The 13,042-nt window shown below is 44.7% G+C and overlaps 1 protein-coding gene across 4 annotated transcripts in view; it reads left to right on the forward strand.

Moving 5' to 3' along the window:
- Positions 1–13,042, forward strand: part of gpn1 (GPN-loop GTPase 1) — a 137,553-nt gene that overhangs the window by 9,918 nt on the left and 114,593 nt on the right. The gene's annotated exons all lie outside the window — the stretch shown is intronic.

A 13,042-nucleotide genomic window follows, 5' to 3' on the forward strand; every position in this document is an offset into this window, starting at 1 on the left:
ATCAATACAGTCAACCACTCTTGGGATAGGATAAGCATCTGTCTTGGTTATTGCATTAACTTTCCTGTAGTCAGTGCAGAATCTCATGCTGCTGTCTGGCTTAGGGACAATCACACAAGGTGACACCCAGTCTGAGGTGGTTGGCCTAATTATGCCGGCTGTTAGCATGCATTCAATTTCTTGTTCAACCATTTTATTTTTGTCTTGGTTCATTCTGTAAGGGTGCTGCGTAATGGGATCGACTCTATCTACAATTACGTCATGCACTGCAAATGTTCACGGTCTTGGAATGTCAGGGAATAAATCTTTATACTTGCTAATTAAGCTCTTCAGTTGTTTTTGCTGCTTTGGCTTCAAATGATGGACCTTTCTGTCAATATTTTCCAAAACAGCAGGATTTCCGAATCTTGTGGTGACTACACTGAGCTCATTAAAATTATCTGGTATCTCAGTACCAGGCTCCACAATTTTATCTGTTGTCATAACAGTGCTAGCTGTCCATCATATAGTTCCGCCCTTCAGTTTCCAAGGCAACTCACAGACTTTCTGTTGCTCTCTCTCTCTCCCTGAAATAGCATACATGCTGTCCACTCCCTCTCTCTCTATTTAAAGGAACAGTCCACTTAGAATAATACTTCAGATCTCATCACAGTAAGCAGAGGGGATTGGTGTTGTGTAGGCAGAGGGGATTGGGCGTCGTGTAGGCAGAGTGGATTGGGCGTCTTGTAGGCAGAGGGGAGTGGGCGTCGTGTAGGCAGAGGGGAGTGGGCGTCGTGTAGGCAGAGGGGAGTGGCTTGGTTGGCCATTTTAATTTAATCGGTTCAGCTCAACACTGTGGGCCAAAGGGTCTCTTTCTGTGCTCTACGTAGAGTTTCTCAGCCATAAGTAGTTTGATAAAGTGGGATTGTGATATTTTTAGAGCAGCAGAGGCTGAGAGATGCGGAAAATTTATGGGAGGTATAGATGGGGCAGTTGGTCAGAATCATATCCCAAATTCACATGAAAGACAGCAGAAAACAGTGGATCAAGGTGACAGGGAGAAAGTTTAAAGAAGAGCAGGAGATTATTTTATATAAATGGAGAGTAGTAGGTGCTGGGGGTTGTCGAAGCAGATGGATGAGATGGATGGATAGAAAAAATACTTTATTGATCCCAAAGGAAATGGAGCATCACTGTAGCATTACATGTGCAGAGATATATAAATATTATAAGTACAAAATAATAAAAATAAGTTACCTTAAAGAAAGAGGTACCAGATTTACAAGTCAAAGATTACAAGATCACTTCCCCGGTTGTAGGTTGGCTCATTGTGGAGATGTTTCAGATAATCAGGCATCATGGTTGGTTCCTTAAGCTTGACGTGGTGGAGATGGGGTGATGTTAGTGGGGATAAGCTCCCACTGTCTATATTCAATGCTCTCAATGTCATGCATCTCATATAGTGTCTGACAACCAAGTCCAGCTCCGGCCTTCATATGTGGCTTAGTTACTAAGCCTGGCGGTTTCTCTAAACCTGCCTACACTGGAGAGGGTGGGTGGGGATTGGTCATTTACAGAGCTGCCTACACAGGCAAAGCATTTACAGACCTGCCTACATTGGGGGGGGGGGCATTTACAGGCCTGCTGCCCACACTGACAAAGGGTTTGCAGACTTAGTTATATTGGGGGGGGTGTTATTTGCAGACTTGCCTGCATCGGTGTGGTGATGGGGTGGGGGGGGTTATTTACAGACCTGCCTACATGGGGTTGGGGGACACTTACAGACCTGCCTACACCAGTGGGATAATTAAAGACCTGTCAAGACTGGGGCATTTAAAGACCTGAGTACACTGGGGGCATTTACAGTCCTGCCGACAATGGTGGAGGCATATACAGACCTGCCTACACTGGGGGACATATACAGACTGCCTGCACTGGGGGGGGAGGGTTAGTTACAGATCTGCCTGCACTGGGGGGGGGGGCAATTAAAGACCTGATTACACTGGGGGGTGGGGCTTTACAGAAACTCATTCACCCACCTACTTAACTGTGGATGAAAGAGGAACCCAGAGCCGATACAAGCACAGGAAAACTCACAGAGCAACACACAGAAACTGCTGGAGGAACTCAGCAGGCCAAGCAGCATCAATGGAGGGGACAAAGAGTCAACATCTCGGGCTGAGGTCCTTTATCAGTGCTACGTCCCCGAGTCCTGAGAGAGGTTGCTGAAGAGATAACGGATTCATTGGTCATGATCTTTCAAAAATCACTTGATTCTGGTATAGCCCTGGAGCAGTTTGAACGGGGCACAACAGAGCAAGCACATGTAAGTCAGCAGGAAGAGTTTAAAAAGAAGATGGCTTTACAGAGCATGCATTACAGTAGTGGGAGACAGAATAGGAAAGCTTTGGCTCATCAGGACTTTGGCAATAAAGGGTCGAGGCGAGGTAGATATCTGAATAGAATACAGAAAAAGTATGTGAGTGAGGCTGGTTTTCTGTGCTCGGTGTCAGATGTGGGAGGTCCTGGAGCCCCCCCAGCCTCCCGGACAGCCACATCTGCAGTGTGTGTCGAGCTGCAGCTCCTTAGGGACCATGTTAGGAAACTGGAGATACAGCTCGATGACCTTTGTCTGCTCAGGGAGAGTGAGGAGGTGATAGAGAGGAGCTATAGGCGGGTAGTCACTCCAGGGCCTGGGGAGACAGATAAGTGGATAACAGTCAGGAGAGGGAAGGGCAGGAGTCAGAGGCGAGAGAGTACCCCAGTGGCTGTCCCCCTTGTCAATAAGTACTCCTGTTTGAGTACTGTTGGGGGGGGGGGGCAGCCTGCCTGCCTGGGGGAAGCAACAGTGGCCATGTCTCTGGCACAGAGTCTGACCCTGTGGCTCAGAAGGGTAGGGGAAGGAAGAGGATGGCAGCAGTGACAGGGGACTCTATAGTTAGGGGGTCAGACAGACGATTCCGTGGTCACAGGAAAGAAACGCAGATGGTAGTTTGCCTCCCTGGTGCCAGGGTCCGGGTTGTATCAGATCACATCCATGATATCTTGCAGTGGGAGGGAGAACAGCCAGAGGTTGTGGTACATATTGGTACCAATGACATAGGTAACAAAAGGGAGGAGGTCCTGACAACAGACTACAGAGAGTTAGGAAGGAAGTTGAGAAGCAGGACCTCAAAGGTAGTAATCTCGGGATTACTGCCTGTGCCACGTGACAGTGAGTACAGGAATAGAATGAGATGGAGGATAAATGCGTGGCTGAGGGATTGGAGCAGGGAGCAGGGATTCATATTTCTGGATCATTGGGACCTCTTTTGGGGCAGGTTTGACCTGTACAAAAAGGACAGGTTACACTTGAATCTGAGGGGGACCAATATCTTGCAGGGAGGTTTGCTAAGGCTACTGGGGAGAGTTTAAACAAGAATTGCTGGGGGGTGGGAACCAAACTGATATGACGGAGGAAAGGGACGTTGGCTCACAAAATAGAGAAAGCTTGGAGACAGTGTGAAAGGGAGGATAGGCAGGTGACGGAGAAGGGACGCACTCAGACCGATGGTTTGAGATGTGTCTATTTTAATGCAAGAAGCATCATGAATAAAGTGGATGAGCTTAGAGTGTGGATCAGCACTTGGAACTATGATGTTGTGGTCATTACAGAGACTTGGATGGTGCAGGGGCAGGAATGGTTACTTCAAGTACCAGGCTTTAGATGTTTCAGAAAGGAGGCAAAAGAGGTTGGGGGCATGACACTGTTGATCAGAGATAGTGTCACAGCTGCAGAAAAGAAGAAAGTCATGGAGGGATTGTCTACGGAGTCTCTGTGGGTCAAAGTCAGGAAAAGGAAGGGGTCAATAACTCTAATGGGTGGTTTGTTTTTTTTATAGACCACCCAATAGTAACAGGGACATTGAGGAGCAGATGGGGAGACAGATTCTGGAAAGGTGTAATAATAACAGGGTTGTCGTGGTGGGAGATCTTAATTTCCCAAATATTGATTAGGATATCCCTAGACTGAGGGGTTTAGATGGGGTGGAGTTTGTTAGGTGTGTTCAGGAAGGTTTCTTGACACAATATGTAGATAAGCCTACAAGAGGAGAGGCTGTACTTGATCTGATATTGGGAAATGGACCTGGTCAGGTATCAGGTCTCTCGGTGGGAGAGCATTTTGGAGATTCTTTACCATAGTATTGGAGAGGGAGAGGAGCAGAAAAGTCAGGAAAACATTTAATTGGAGTAAAGGGAAATATGAAGCGATTGGGCAGGAACTTGGAAGCATAAATTGGGAACAGTTGCTCTCAGGGAAACATATGGAAGAAATGTGGCAAATGTTCAGGGGATATTTGCAATGCATTCTGCATTGGTATGTTCCAATGAGACAGGGAAAGGATGGTAGGGTACAGAAACCATGGTGTACAAAGGCTGTTGTAAATCAAGTTAAGAAAAGAAGAGACTATGAAAGGTTCAAAAAACTAAGTAATGTTAGCGATCTAGAAGATTATAAGGCTGGCAGGAAGGAGCTTAAGAATGAAATTAGGTTGATGATGAACTTCAATAAAAAATAAATTACAAAAAAAAATTTAATTAGGAGAGCCAAAAGGGGCCATGACAAGACCTTGGCGGACAGGATTAAAGAAAACTCCAAAGCATTCTACAAGTTTGTGAAGAGCAAGAGGATAAGATGTGAGAGAATAGGACCTATCAAGTGTGACAATGGGAAAGTGTGTATGGAACCAGAGGAGATAGCAGAGGTACTTAATGAGTACTTTACTTCAGTATTCACTATGGAAAAGGATCTTGGTGATTGTAGGGATGACTTGCAGTGGACTGAAAAGCTTGAACATGTAGATATTAAGGAAGAGGATGTGCTGGAGCTTTTGAAAAGCATCAAGTTGGATAAGTCACTGGTACCGGGTAGGATGTACCCCAGGCTACTGTGAGAGATGAGGGAGGAGATTGCTGAGCCTCTGGTGATGATCTTTGCATCATCAATGGGGACAGGAGAGGTTCCAGATAATTTGAGGGCTGCAGATGTTGTTCCCTTATTCAAGAAAGGGAGTAGAGATAGCCCAGGAAATTATAGACCAGTGAGTCTTACTTCAGTGGTTGGTAAGTTGATAGGGAAGATCCTGAGAGGCAGGATTTATGAACATATGGAGAGGCATAATATGATTAGGAATAGTCAGCATAGCTTTGTCAAAGACAGGCCATGCCCTATGAGCCGGATTGAATTTTTTGAGGATGTGACTAAACACGTTGATGCAGGAAGAGCAGTAGATGTAGTGCATATGGATTTCAGCAAAGCATTTGATAAGGTACCCCATGCAAGGCTTATTGCGAAAGTAAGGAGGCATGGGATCCAAGGAGACATTGCTTTGTGGATCCAGAACTGGCTTGCCACAGAAGTCAAAGAGTGGTTGTAGACAAGTCATATTCTGCATGGAGACCGGTGACTAGTGATGTGCCTTGGGGATCTGTTCTGGGACCCTTACTCTATGTGATTTTTATAAATGACCTGGAATGGAAATGGAGGGATGGGTTAGTAAATTTGCTGATGACACAAAGTTTGGGGGTGTTGTGGATAGTGTGGAGGGCTGTCAGAGGTTACAGAGGGCATTGATAAGATGCAAAACTGGACTGAGAAGTGGCAGATGGAGTTCAACCAAAATAAGTGTGAGGTGGTTCATTTTGGTAGGTCAAATATGATGGCAGAATATAGCATTAATGGCAAAACTCTTGGCAGTGTGGAAGATCAGAGGGATCTTAGGGTCCGAGTCCATAGGACACTCAAAGCTGCTACGTAGGTTGACTCTGTGGTTAAGAAGGCATACGGTGCATTGGCCTTCATCAAAGTAATAGCCAAGAGGTAATGTTGCAACTGCATAGGACCCTGGTCAGACCCCACTTGGAGAACTGTGCTCAGTTCTGGTCGCCTCACTACAGGAAGGATGTGGAAACCATAGAAAGGGTGCAGAGGAGATTTACAAGGATGTTGCCTGGATTGAGGAGCATGCCTTATGGGGATAGGTTGAGTGAACTTCGCCTTTTCTCCTTGGAGAGATGGAGGATGAGAGGTGACCTGACAGAGATGTATAAGATGATGAGAGTCATTGATCGTGTGGATAGTCATAAAGGGTTTTTCCCCCCAAGGCTGAAATGGCTAGCATGAGATGGCATAGTTTTAAGGTGCTTGGAAGTAGGTACAGAGGAGATGCCAAGGGTAAGTTTTTTTACGTAAAGAGTGGTGAGTGTGTGGAATGGACTGCCGGTGGCAGTGGTGGAAGCGGAAATGAAGGGTCTTTTAAGAGATTCCTGGTTGGATACATGGAGCTAGAAAAATAGAGGGTTATGGGTAACACTAGGTAATTTCTAAGGTAAGGACTTGTTCAGCACAGCTTTGTGGGCCGAAGGGCCTGTATTGTGCGGTAGGTTTTCTGTGTTTCTTTGTTTCTATGACTGGAAGATTGCAAAGTCACTCCACTCTTCAAGAAGGGAGGATTGCAAAAGAAAGGAAATTATAGGCCAGTTAGCCTCATCTCAGTGGTTGAGAAAGTGTAGGAGTTATTATTGAGGTACTTGGAGACAAATAATTAAAATAAGTCAAAGTCAGCATGGTTTCTGTAAAGGGAAAACTTACCTGACAAATCTGTCAACGGAAATCTTATCTGACAAATCTATTAAGAGTTCTTCGAGGAAGTAACAAGCAGGATGGACAAAGGAGAGGCAGCAGATGTCATTTACTTGGATTTTCAGAAGGCGTTTGATAAAGTGCCACACATAAGGCTGCTGAACAAGATAAAATCCTGTGATGTTACAGGAAAGATACTGGCATGGAAAGCGGAATGGCTGACAGGCAGGAGGCAGTGAGTGGGAATAAAAGGGCCTTTTTTGGTTGGCTGCAGTGACTAATGGTGTTCCTCAAGGGTCAGTATTGGGACTGCTGATTTTCACATTGTTTGTCAATGGTTTGGATAATGGAATTGATGGCTTTGTGGCAGTTTGTGGATGATATGAAGGTAGGTGGAGGAGCAGCTAGTGCTGAGGAAGCAATGTGATTACAGCAGGACTTACACAAAAGTGTTGGGAAATGTATGGTGATGCATTTTGGTAAAAGGACCAATATTGTGGACTATTATCTAAATGGTGAGAATGTTCCAACATCAGAGGTGCGAAGGGACTTAGGAGTCCTCGTGCAAGACTCCCAGAAGGTTAATTTACAGGTTGAGTCTGTAGCAAAGGCGACAAATGCAAGGTTGGCATTTATTTCAAGGGGAGTAAAATATAAAAGCAAGGAGATAATGCTGAGCCTTTATAAGACACTAGTCAGGCTGCACTTGGAGTATTGTCAGCAGTTTTGGACCCCATATCTCAGACAGGATGTGTTGTCATTGGAGAGAGTCCAGAGGAGGTTCACGAGGATGATTCTGGGAATGAAGGGGTTAACATATGAGGAGCGTTTGGCAGCTTTGAGCCTATACTCACTGGAATTGAGAAGAATGCAGGGGGATTCTCATTGAAACCTACCAAATGTTGAAAGGACTAGACAGGGTGGATGTGGAGAGGATGTTTCCTATGGTGGGGGTACCCAGAACTAGAGGGCACAGCCTCAAAATTGAGCAGGCACCCCTTTAGAACAGAGGCAAGGAGGAATTTTTTAGCCAGAGAGTAGTGAATCTGTGGAATGCTCTGCCACACACTGTGGTGGAGGCCAAGTCCCTGCATATATTTAAAGCGGAAGGTGATCATTTCCTGATCAATCAGGGCATCAAAGGATATGGCAAGAAGGCAGGTGTATGGGGTTCAGTGGGTTCCAGGATCAGCCATGATTTAATGGTGGAGCAGACTGATGGGCTGAATGGCCTAATTCTCCCTTTATGCCTTATGGACAGAAAAGAAAGACTGGTCTCACTGAGAAGGAGCATAAAACCGTAAAGTAGTGAGACGTTACACAAGGCAAGGCTTTCCAGTGTACCTCAGTACTTGTGACAATGATCAACCAATTTACTGAAACCAAGGAGTCCACTTGAGTTGCAGAAGCACAGCTCCTGGCTCGAAGGCAACTTCTGCCTCACTGTTATAAAATTCCTGAATGCCCATCTATACAATAAAGGCAACTTCTGCCTCACTGTTATAAAATTCCTGAACGCCCATCTGTACAATAAATTGCACTGATGATCTCCCATATACCCCATTGTGGGCCTTTGTACCTCATTCAGCACCTGATTCAGGATTAGTTATAGCCCTGCAGACACTGGGCTCCGGGACAGGATTCACTTGCCTCAGCACTGAACTGTCTCCAAGCCTGTGGACAAACTCTGCAGCTCATGTTCAATGTATTATTTGTTTTATTTTTTCATAACTATTTGCACAATGAGGTCTTTTGCCCAGTGGATGTTTGCTGCTCTTTGCTGTGTCAGGTGTTTGTTTGTGGACTCCATTGTGTTTCTTTGTTTTGTGAATGCCTGCAAGAAGGTGACTATCAAGGTTGTAATGGTATACATACTTAAATAGTAAATGTGCTTTTAATTTTTAAGTTGCCTGCCTGCATTGCACTCTATGTAACTGTAACACTTTATCTGCATGCTGTTATTATTTTACTTTGTATGACCTCGATACACTGATCTGATGAAATCACCTGTATGGATTTTCCACTGTACCTCAGTCCATGTAACACTAATAAATCACAAGACCATAAAATATAGCAGCAGAATTAGGCCATTTGGCCCATTGAGTCTACTTCACCATTTCATTGTGGCTGATCCAATTTTTGTTCAGCCCCAATCTCCTGCCTCCTTCCTGTATCTGTTCATACCCTGACCAATCAAGAATCTATCAACCTCTGCCTTAAATATACACAAACACATGGCTTCCACAGCTGCCTGTGGCAAACAATTCCACAGATTCACCACTCTCTGGCTAAAGAAGTTCCTCATTTTCATTGTAAAAGGACGTCCCTTATTCTGAGGCTGTGTCCTCTGGTCTTAAGACTCTCCCACCACAGGAAACACCCTCTCCACATCCACTCTATCAAGCTCTGTCACCATTCAAAATGCTTCAATGAGGTCACCCTCATTCTTCTGAATTCCACTGAGTACAGACCCAGAGTCATCAAACACTCTTCATATGACAAGCCATTGAATCCTGGAATCATTTCGTGAAACTCCTTTAAACCCTCTCCAGTTTCAGCACATTATTTCCAAGATAAGGGGCCCAAAACTGCTCACAATACTCCAAGTGAAGCTACACCAGTGCTAGAAAGTCTCAGCATTACATTCTTATGTTTATAAGAGCATAACACATAGAGGCAGAATTAGGCCATTGAGCCCATTGAGTCTGCTCCGCCATTCCAACATGGCTGATCCCGGATCCTACTCAGTCCCATACACCTGCCTTCACACCATATCCTTTGATACCCTGACCGATCAGCAAACTGTAAACTTTCTCCTTAAATATACCCACGGACTTGGCCTCCACCGCAGTCTGTGGCAGAGCATTCCACAAATCCACTACTCTCTGGCTAAATAAATTCCTCCTTACCTCTGTTCTAAAAGGTCCACCCCTCAATTTTGAGGTTGTGCCCTCTAGTTCTGGATACCCCCAATATACCAAACATCCTTTCCACATCCTCTTGGCTACCTCCAATGACAACACATCCCAAAACTCTTGATGATATTCCAAGTGTGGCCTGACTAGTGTCTTATAAAGGCTCAGCATTATCCCATAGTTTTTATATTCTATTCCCCTTGAAATAAATGCCAACATTGCATTTGCCTTCTTTACCACAGACTCAACTTGTAAATTAACCTTCTGAGAGTCTTGCATGAGGACTCCCAAGTCCCTCTGCACCTCTGATGTTTGAATGAATCTGCTCCGCCATTCCATCATGGCTGATCCTGAATACCCCTCCACCTATCTTCGTGTGATCCGCAAACTTTGCCAACAAAGCCATCAATTCCATTATCTTGTCATTACTATTGACAAAATGAGAAAAGTAGCAGTCCCAATACTGACCCCTGAGGAAAACCACTACTCACTGGTACCAATCAGAAAGGTCTCCTTTTATTCCCACTCACTGTCTCCTGCCTGTCAGCCATTCCTCTATCCATGCCAGTATCTTTCCTGTAACACCACACGATTTGATCTTGTTACACTGCCTCATGTGTGGCATCTTATCAAATGCCTTCTGAAAATCCAAGTAAATGACATCCACTGCCTCTCCGTTGTCCACTCTACTTGTTACTTCCTTGTAGAACCTTTGACAGAAACCATGCTGACTTTGATTTATTTTATCATTAGTCTCCAAGTACCTCATCCTTAATAATAGACCCCAACACTTTCCCAACCACTGAGATTAGGCTAACTGGCCTATAATTTCCTTTCCTCCCTTTTTAAAGAGTGGAGTGACACTTGCAATCTTCCAGTCCTCCGAGACCATGCCAGTATCAAGTCATTCTTGAAAGATCATGACCAATGCATCTGTTATCTCTTCAGCAACCTCTCTCAGGTCTCTGGGATGTTGTCCATCTGGCCCAGGTGACTTGTCCACCTCAAGACCTTTGAGTTTGCCTAGCACTTTTCCTTTGTAATAGCAATGGCACTCACTCCTGCTCCCTGACACTCACAAACCATTGGAACACTGCTAGTGTCTTCTACAGTGAAGACAGATGTAAAGTACTCCTTAAGTTCATCTGCCATTTCCTTCTCCCTATTACTACCTCAGTGGTCCAATATCAACCCTCACCTCCCTTTTACTCTTTATATAATCGAAAAAGCTTTTGGTATCCTGCTTCATATTACTGGCTAATTTGTCCTCATATTTCATCTTTTCACTTCTTTTACCTTTTTTAGTTGCCTTTTGTTAGATTTTAAAAGGTTCTCAATTATCCAACTTCCCACTCAGTTTTGCAACTTTATATGCCATTTCCTTGGCTTTTATGCAGTCCTTAACATCACAAGTAAAAAGGATCTTGATCTGGATGAGGACGAAGTTGAGCAGGCCTGTGTGCTGGACAATGTGGAGATTAAGGAAGAAGTGGTGCTGGATCTTCTTAAAAACATTAAGATTGATAAATCCCCAGGGCCAGATATGATACACCCCAGGTTGTTGTGGGAATTGAGAGAAGAGATCGCAGGAGCATTAGCTGTGATCTTTGAATCCTCTTTGGCTACAGGGGAAGTGCCGGAGGACTGGAGGATGGCAAATGTAGTTCCCTTGTTTAAAAGGTAATAGGGAGAAACCTGGGAACTATAGACCGGTGAGTTTTACGTCGGTGGTCTGCAAACTATTGAAAAGGGTTCTTAAGGATAGGATCTACGAGCATTTGGAGAAGTACAGTCTACTCATGGATAGTCAACATGGCTTTGTGAAGGGAAGATCGTGCCTCACGAGCCTGATTGAGTTTTTTGAAAAGGTAACAAAAGAAATTGATGAGGGTAGGGCAGTGGATGTGGTCTACATGGACTATAGCAAAGCATTTGACAAGGTCCCTCATGAGAGACTCATCCAGAAAGTCATGAGGTATGGGATAAGTGCAACCTTGGCTGTTTGGATAAAAAATTGGCTTGAAGGGAGAAAGCAGAGGGTAGTTGTGGAAGGAAAGTATTCTGCCTGGAGGTCGGTGACTAGTGGAGTGTCGCAGGGATCTGTCCTGGGACCCCTGCCATTTGTGATTTTTATAAATGACCTGGATGTAGAGGTGGAAGGATGGTTGAGTAAATTTGTGGATGACATGAAGATTGGAGGAGTTGTGGATGGAGCTGTAGGTTGTCGAAGGTTACAAGAGGATATAGACAGGCTGCAGAGTTGGGCAGAAAAATGGCAGATGGAGTTCAATTCAGACAAGTGTGAGGTGATGCAGTTTGGAAGGACAAACCAGAAGACTGAGTACAGGATTAGTGGTCAGTTACTTAAGAGTGTGGATGAACAAAGGAACCTTGGGGTTCAAATCCATACATCCCTCAAGGTCACTGCACAGGTTGATAGCGTAGTTAAGAAAGCCTATGGGATGCTAGGCTTCATTAATAGGGGGATTGAGTTCAAGAGTAGAGAGGTCATGTTGCAACTCTACAAATCTCTGGTGAGACCACACTTACAAGAGTATTGTGTTCAATTCTGGTCACCTCATTATAGGAAGGATGTGGAAGCTATGGAGAGGGTGCAGAGGAGATTTACCAGGATGTTGCCTGGATTGGAGAACAAGTCATATAAAGCAAGGTTAGCAGAGCTGGGACTTTTCTCTTTGGAGCGTAGAAGACTGAGAGGGGACTTGATAGAGGTCTACAAGATTATGAGAGGCATAGATAGGGTGGATAGTCAGTACCTGTTTCCCAGGGCACCAATAACAAACACAAGAGGGCATATGTACAAAATTAAGGGAGGGAAGTTTAGGGGAGACATCAGGGGTAAGTTTTTTTTTTTACACAGAGGGTTGTGAGTGCCTGGAATGACTTGCCAAGGATGGTGGTGGAGGCTAAAACATTAGGGGTATTTAAGAACCTCTTGGACAGGCACATGGATCAAAGAAAAGTGGAGGGTTATGGGGAAGTGTGGATTTAGTACACTTTTTTAAGGATTATATGGGTCGGCACAACATGGAGGGCTGAAGGGCCTGTACTGTGCTGTAGTGTTCTATTCTTTAAAAGCCCCGGTTGCCAACCCCTGCCATTTGAGAACTTTTTCCTCTGTGGGACATATCGATCCTGCATCTTGTGAACCATTTCCGGAAACTTCAGCCACCTCTGCCATGCCATTGTCTCTGCCAGTATCTGCCTCCAATCCACTCCACTCGGATTGGAGAAGCTATGCCTCTCGCATGCCTCTGCAATTCCCTTTATTCCACAGTGATACTGCTACATGTGACTTATGCTTTTCCCTCTCAAATTGCAGTATGAATTATGATCACCTCCTAAGGGATCCTTTACATTAAACTTCCCAGTAAGATCTGGGTTATTACACAACACCAAATCTCAGATAGCCTTTTTCTGAGTAGGCTCAAGCACAAACTGCTCTAAAAAGCCAACTCGTAGGTATTCAACAAATTCCCTGCCTTGCTATCTGACACCAATCTGA

This window comes from Hemitrygon akajei, chromosome 7 (genome assembly GCF_048418815.1).
Source record: "Hemitrygon akajei chromosome 7, sHemAka1.3, whole genome shotgun sequence".
NCBI classification, from domain to species: Eukaryota; Metazoa; Chordata; class Chondrichthyes; order Myliobatiformes; family Dasyatidae; genus Hemitrygon; species Hemitrygon akajei.